This window comes from Vollenhovia emeryi, unplaced genomic scaffold (assembly GCF_000949405.1).
Source record: "Vollenhovia emeryi isolate VEMERY1.0 unplaced genomic scaffold, V.emery_V1.0 DF939151.1, whole genome shotgun sequence".
Taxonomy (NCBI): Eukaryota; Metazoa; Arthropoda; class Insecta; order Hymenoptera; family Formicidae; genus Vollenhovia; species Vollenhovia emeryi.
The window spans coordinates 1,101,210-1,109,002 of record NW_011967215.1 but is presented as its reverse complement, the minus strand read 5'-3'; positions in this window follow the sequence as shown (position 1 = coordinate 1,109,002).

Sequence of the window (7,793 nt, the reverse complement as noted above, 5' to 3'; positions counted from 1 at the left end):
ACTCGCAGAATAGAGATTCGAGCTGAAATTAAAAGCTGTTAGCTGTAGAACGCGAAGTGGCATGTTTACAAATTCCACTGCGCGAGTATTTTACAGAACTACATAACCACGCGGTGTTGCTTGAACGAGCATAAATGTTTTCTGTAAATTCGTAACCTTTTCCTTCCCTCTGTTTCTCTTTTTCCCCGACGTGCGATCGTTCCCGATACATTTAATTGCACGATATGATAGCAGAACTTTATCAATTACTGCTGTTCTTTTTCTTTATTTTTTTTTGGTTTTATATAATTATCGCCCGGTGATATTTTCCGCTATGTTAGAGCTACCCGGAAATGCATCACCGAGATGGGGAGTTGAGTCAGCAGGATTTCGCGGAAAGCAACAGCAACGCACATCCAATTAACGTTAACTTCACCATCTGCGCACATTTCGCCGGATAATATCATTACGGTAAGGATTACCGGAGTGGCGCACTGCCGGTTTATTATTACTGCGATATAAAAGTGCATTAGCGGAAACAATAAAGTGTACTGCCGTTGGTCAAGCACGAGAAACATGAATGCCTCTTCAGGACTTGCACGGCAAAAGCACGTAGCTTTACAATTAGATCGCTTGAGAGGGTGAAAAAATAGCACAGTCGTAAGGGGAGCTTGGCCATTGAAGAAAAAGAGAAAGGGAGCGGGAGAGAGAAAGAAAAACGAGGAGGAAAGCGCGGTAAGAAAATTGCAGGTCTCCGGCTCGTGGCAGCTGATTTTATAATTTGTAGGATAAAGTAGTAATTAAAAGTTTACGTGACGGCGGACATAGGAAAAAGAAAAGTCACGTCGCTTATCTTCAAACTTATTTTCTACAGGGATAATTAAATGTGATCTTTTAATTAAAATTAGATGATTCGTAGGAATAAATGTATTGTGTTTTGCAGCTTTATAGTAATGGGTAAATTGGATAACGATTATGTGTGATTTTGGATTAAATATATTTTGGAGATATAACAAAATATTGGTTCAACAAAATCACGCTCAATTATTTTCTGGCGGGATACGATTGCAAATGTTTGTATATGTATATGCGACGTTATGGTCACAGTTTTTTTACATACGCCACGAAATACATATTATAAATGGTTTTATTAATTTATGCATATATGCATATGTATAGGGTAAGTGATGAGACAACGATGGAACTGTTTACGTTCACATGAACACGAATCGTTTTCCCAGATTTGTTTACGATGCACTGACTATAAATTATTTTCACACGCAAAACGAGAATTGTAAATATGTTCTTTTCACCTGAGGCGTATTAACATTTTAGCCATATCGGGAACATTACACGATAACACGCAAAATATTTATAACGGAAAACAGTCTTTGCATTAATATGTGTGACACTGAATAATCGGATTTTTGTTTAAATACCGTTTCTGTATAATAGTATGCGATGCTGTTTGGAGATAAGTACAGCCATAGTTTTTCGAACATTATGTATAATCATGAAGAAACTTATTTTCAAGAAAAAAAAAGGAGAAAGAACGATCCGAATAAAGTTTATAGATGTAAACGTATAGTGAATAATAATAAGAGGGTTATTTAATGATAATCTATTTTGTGCTGCTACTTGAATATTGAAAACAGGCTCTGAAATATCTAGATTTAAACTATTTAACTCTCGACGGGATTCTCGTATTCCCTGATATCGTTTTACTACGCGCAATCGTGCCATGCAAACTCCCCGTTCGTTGTTGCGTTTTCCGGCGATGTATTTGCGATCATGCAGAGTTTTTGATTTCAGATTTGTTGCGATCGGTTCATTCGCGTCGCGTCTCGCCTCGCATCATCGTGGAAACAATACCGCGGGATCCATTTGCGGGATGAAAGTACGAACGGAAATACAGACGACGAGCGCCACGTGCCGTTTAAACAAGCAGTCTCGCCTGTTAAACGGCAGTCTCGACCGTCGTATCAAGGCCGGATATAAAGCTGCCTGTAAGCTAAACGAAGTTCTCCGACGCAAGTAGGAGCATATAGAATATACGAGCGAGTGCATCGCGGTGCGCAGCCCTTTCCCTGTTGGTGCACTGTCTCACTGTGCACGAGGGATGTGTCTCTTCATAACATAATTTATATTGCAAAAGTGAGAAGCGTTGAACGTCGATGAAATTTTTCGCGTTTTTGTTCGGTGTTTGACAAAATGTTTCCAGCGCACTAGAGCGTGTGTACATAAGCAATGCCCTTTTCATTGAATAATAATGTTCAGCCGCGCAAGTCTCGTGTAGAGCCAATTTATTTTCTAAATAAAAGGCGATGGTCAACGACGACGATGATAATATCTGTGTACTCCGTCGAGCAACAGGACACGAGCGGATCTAGTACGAAATTAAAAGTTCCGTCATTTCATTTTATTTAACTCTGTTGATATTTCTTCTCGCTAATCTACTACAGCATCTCTCTGTAAAATTTAAACTCTAATCTGATTCATCTCGCGCAATCTTCGCTCGTTTTATTGCATAATGAAGTTATTTTTGTCTGCGACGTCTTGTAAATTAATTAGTGCAATTATGCTTTTGCGGCTTAAGCGTGCAAGAACATTTATATCGATTTTTATACTTTATGTAAGATATTTTAAAGATGTGAACGCAATTCTAAATAAAAAGTATAATTATATTTTTACGTCTATATTTGTCTATTTTTTCGTTATTTTATGATGAAATATTTCACGACGATATCGATATGCGTTAATGAAAACTACCTTTATGTGAAAAACAGTAGATTGATATCTTTGTTGTTTAATTGTCGTTTGTTGCTATACCTCAGGTGCGTTGTATTAAAGTTTTACAAAATAAAATTTTAGTTTTATTAACATTAGACGTTTTGTCGATACGCACACGCGATTAATTTGCACTGAAATTTATTTCGTTATAAATTTGCACAAGAAAATGCAGTTACTAACGTTAAGTGCTAATCAAGGTTTTGCGTTTTAATAATCGAGCGAGTTGCTCAAAATATTTCTCGCCGCTAATAAAATTATTTACATGTGCTGATGCTAAAGCGGTATGTGGCTATTGCATCAAATAGTTGTTTAAATTTCGTGGTTCGATATTGAAGCATACGGAATTAACACATTTAAATTGATTGTATCATTAATTAGTAATAACACATCTGGTAATACCTAGTACTCTCGTGATTATAATTTTAGTTATATGCAATACAGGTACTCTTGTTTTCGGGAAAAGTTTCACACTTTCTCTAATTGTACAATAACAGTGAACGATAGTTGTGCGTGATGTCGATGCGTCGATAGTTTTTAAAATACACAGCGAAAATGTGTAAAACAAACTTTAGTGAATTTACAATAAACAATTTTTATATTTATTTACCAGTCATTCAACTGACCTCTTGCTTTTATTTTAAATTAAAGATTTTTTTATTTTATAAAATCGTTTAATGGCGACTCATGTGCAATATGAACAATACGATGGTAATACGAGAGCACGCGCCTTTGTGCGGCTGTAGAGGAACGCCACCGGCGACAGAATACGCCGGCGATAAAAATGCTCAACCCCCGTGAACTTTTATCCCGAGATGTCACGGTGATGCGAGGTGTGTGCGTTGGAAGTGTACACCGTGCGAAGATTTGCGGTTCCCGTCCCGATACTCACTTGTACTACTTGTTGCGTCGACAGTCACAAGTCTCTCACGATTTTACTTTTATTTCACAAGCGCATGCTGTTATCTTAAAGGCGCGATACACCTCTTAACATTATCTCTTTTTTCCTTGAAAATGGTGTTTTTCTCCACAGAAATTATATACCCCCCCCCCCTTCTCGCCGTCATGATAAGAGAAAGAGATATTGTATTTAGACATGTTATGACATATTAAAGTTAACTGTATCTTTTGAATAAAAAATCGAAGATGTGCTTTCAATTCAATTTTTGATATTCTTCATTCTGTGATATCTTGTATGCGAGGGAGAATCATATACAATTTTTTTCCAATAGTTATTTTTACACGCACAAGTTATGGCAGTAAATTTGTGATTGAAATGTCAGACAATTGGGCTAATTGGAACTTTAGAATCGACATGGACAATATTTTTTTATAAACTCAATCCAATGTTCTGATACAAGCAATCAAATTTCCATACAATGCAACGAAACTAAAACTTATTGAATTTTATATGTTTCAACAATTTGCATCGTTACCTTTATTGAAGTGAAACAATAATAACAAATGTGTGCATCGACTTTTGAATAAATTAATTCTATCGACGCGAAAGTTATTAATCTCTCATTTTTATTTAGCATTGTCATCTACGTAGAAAGCCTTCGATTCAGCCTTGCAAGATTAACAAGACTTGTTGTCGCGCTTACTATAGAAAATCAATGACGTCGCATATATAATACGATCAATCATTCTGTCGCGATCTCATTATCGGATGTTACGCGAAGAGCGCTGAAAACCTGAATAGCTACTGAATAAGGCTGGTAATTTTGAATTTTTCAGCGTAGCGATATAGAAGCAATCGGATAATGGCGCTATCGTCTTATAGTCCCGCACAGATTCTGTACGGACATTCAGAGTGTACTTAGACTTTAAGGGGATCCTAAAGTGACCGTAATTATCGATTGTTTTCTTTAAAGACATCGTCCAATTGGTTTTACAGAATTTTAAAATTCTTTTGCACGATTAAAGTACGCACAAAAATAAAGAGAGAAACGATCGATTTTATATCAAAAACAGTTCGATCAACTTTGTGTCACAATTATTCTGCGATTATTGTCATGAAAAATTTTTACAATGCACGACGCAAAAATCCACGTTTGTAGTCAATCGTGCAATATGCTTGAAAGCATATCAAGCGGAATATTATTCAGAATAAATGAGATCCGAAAGAAAAAAACCTTTCGTACAATTATCGACATTTTATATTCCGTTTAGATAAGAGCGTTTTCCTGTCGGAGTTCGGACTTTGCTGCTTAAAGGATATCCTCTTAAGAATCAATTCCGAGCACGCTACTTGTTGCTCTTTTTCCGAGTAATGCCGAGGCTGTTTTGTTCAAAAGCAGCTGTTATATTATAAATTTGATCGCACGCCGTGAAACGAAAATAAAAGGTTGGTGATAACAATTTTACGAGAGCGATCTTTAGAGACGTTCTTTCACCGACTTTCTTCATTGATGAGCAGTGAAGTAATTTATTTAATACACATTTCAATATTTCTGTAGGAAAGACACTCTTATCTGTTAGCGGTACAGTGTGTGCGTGTTTAGCAATATCAAAATAATTATTATGCCTTTATGAAACGAAATGTGCATCCATGGAACGGACAAAGGCGAAGATGAAAATGTCGCCCAACGCAATTTCGCCCAGAGGAGTAAGGATTGCAACCGACTCTCTATTCCTCGTCTTATTCCACAAAAGTGGTTCCCAGTACTGCTGTTCCATCTTTTACTTCACTACTCCTCATCCTTTCTCTCTCAACGACGATAAGATCCGAGGTACGTCGGCCGACAAAGAGTAATGCGCCCTCCGGAGGCGGGTAATTACTAAAAGATGCCGTCCTTCCCTTCTTCGCGAAGCTTGCGTTAGTCGTTACTGACGTCCTCTTATATTTTTCTCCGCTCCTCTCCTTTTCACTCATCTACCGACCCGTTTCTCTCGTTTCTCTCTTCCTTTTTCCCGATGCATCGCTACTACTGCCTCTGCAGCTACGTGGAAAATTGCACTATGGAACATTATTGGACGATCATTCTTATGAAAATGTATGTGAGTGTCTTTAAAAGAAGATTGGGCATCGTATAATGCGAGATTACAATGCGACGCGATTTGAGCAACTTGAGCGGATACAATAGTATTTTTTACTTTTAAGATGCAATTTTTTTTATTCTACACAGAGGCGTTTTGGATTTTATGTAAGGCGGTTGATGGATATTAATCAAGAAAATTCTATCTAAAGAATCAATCAATTTTCATCGTTATTAACTCTCTTAATTTTCCGCAATAGAATTACAGAAAAGCTTTCAATATTTTAATGGTTATATTAAATTTGTTATAGAAGGCTATTTAAGCTATCCTGTCTTTTAACGTTGTTCAATATTATTCAAAGTATAATTAAAATATAGGTACTTTGATCGAAATTTGGAATTTCTTTGTATAAACTATGTATGTATTTTCAATTCAGACTTTCAAGTAAAATTTAATTCGAACAGAACCTACATAGAGGCTTGCCTTTATCCCTGTAGATCACAATTGGCGGTCCTCCTTTCTCCCCATTTTATATGTTTTAAATTATTTATTATATAATATCATAATTCCGAGCATAATTCATATTTAATATCATGATAAAGGACAAAAATGTCAAATTATAAAATACTAATATTAGAAAGTATAAGATATAAATAATTAGAAATTATAATATAATATGAAACATTAATGTTACGAAACTGCCGCGCAAAAAGATAGAAAAAGTATTAGTATAAGCTAATAATCATAAAAAAATTGTACATTTGCATTAGTAAATGTTATAAATGAGCATTATTTGCTACATTAACTTCTGAAACATAACTATCTAATGTATTGTAATATATATGATTCCATTATAATTATTACTTTAATATTGTTTATTTTATTGTAAAAAATCGGCTGAATAAGCCTTGATAAATGAAGTCTACCAAGAAAGGATCGCGTTATTGACGCGTTCCATGGAGAATAGGTGGCCCAACAATTTGGTCAGATCAAGGTCGGATAATGCGCCGGATAATACGCCGATTAGTAGCCGACACAAGAAAGATCCTTAAGATGGAGAGCGAAATGTGCCCTACTTCTATTGGACCTCATGAGATCAACTCTTAAAGGAAAGTTAAGCGATCCATAGAATATTAAGGACTTCACTGTAAAAGGGAAGGAAATCTCAGATTTTCCAAACTACTCCCGATAGTGATTTCGAGTATCAAGTCAATGACGATCACCATTTTACAAATTTGCATAATGCAAGTATTGTACAATCCTGAATATTTTTACAGTAATATAATTGATATTTATTACCCTTATTTTTTATATCGCAAGAGGTTGATTTCATTATAAATTAAAATTTCTTTTTTTATCAAGAAATCTGTAGATGGAATATATTTTAATGATATTCTAATTTCTGTGCACTAATAATTTTCCAGTACCAACTGTTAGAAACTTGATAAGAGAATTTTTTAAAATATTAATATACAACTGACACTATCACAAATGGAAGACTATTGAGAAGACTAAAATCTTCTCTCAAATTAATTTCGTGACTCGACTTTGAAAGTTACAAGCTGGTCGTCGCTTACTAGCTACCAAGACCATCGCTTTCGGGAATTGCCAAGAAAATCTGGACATAATTCTAGCAATCGAAATTTCTAAATTTCAACGAGACGCCATACATTAATAATTAATAGATCCTACAGGAATCGATGAGAAATAACTGTTCATCTATTTTTATATTTTTCTACACCTATTTATATTAATTATTAATATTTTAGACCTTTGTGATTAATAATTGAGTCGACCAGTTCTGGCAAAATTCATATATTTAGTGATTTACGACGTTTCGATCAGTAATACTGATCCTTTTCAAGTAGATGTTATGTTAAATCTATCAGTTGTTACAGCAACAAATAGAAAGTATGTCGTGGCGCATGATAAAAATTATAAGCGAAAATAGGAACAAAAAAACGCTCGGCACATCAACTACGGTCCAATCTTGTACAAGTATAGAGAGGAACATCTACTTGAAAAGGATCAGTATTACTGATCGAAAC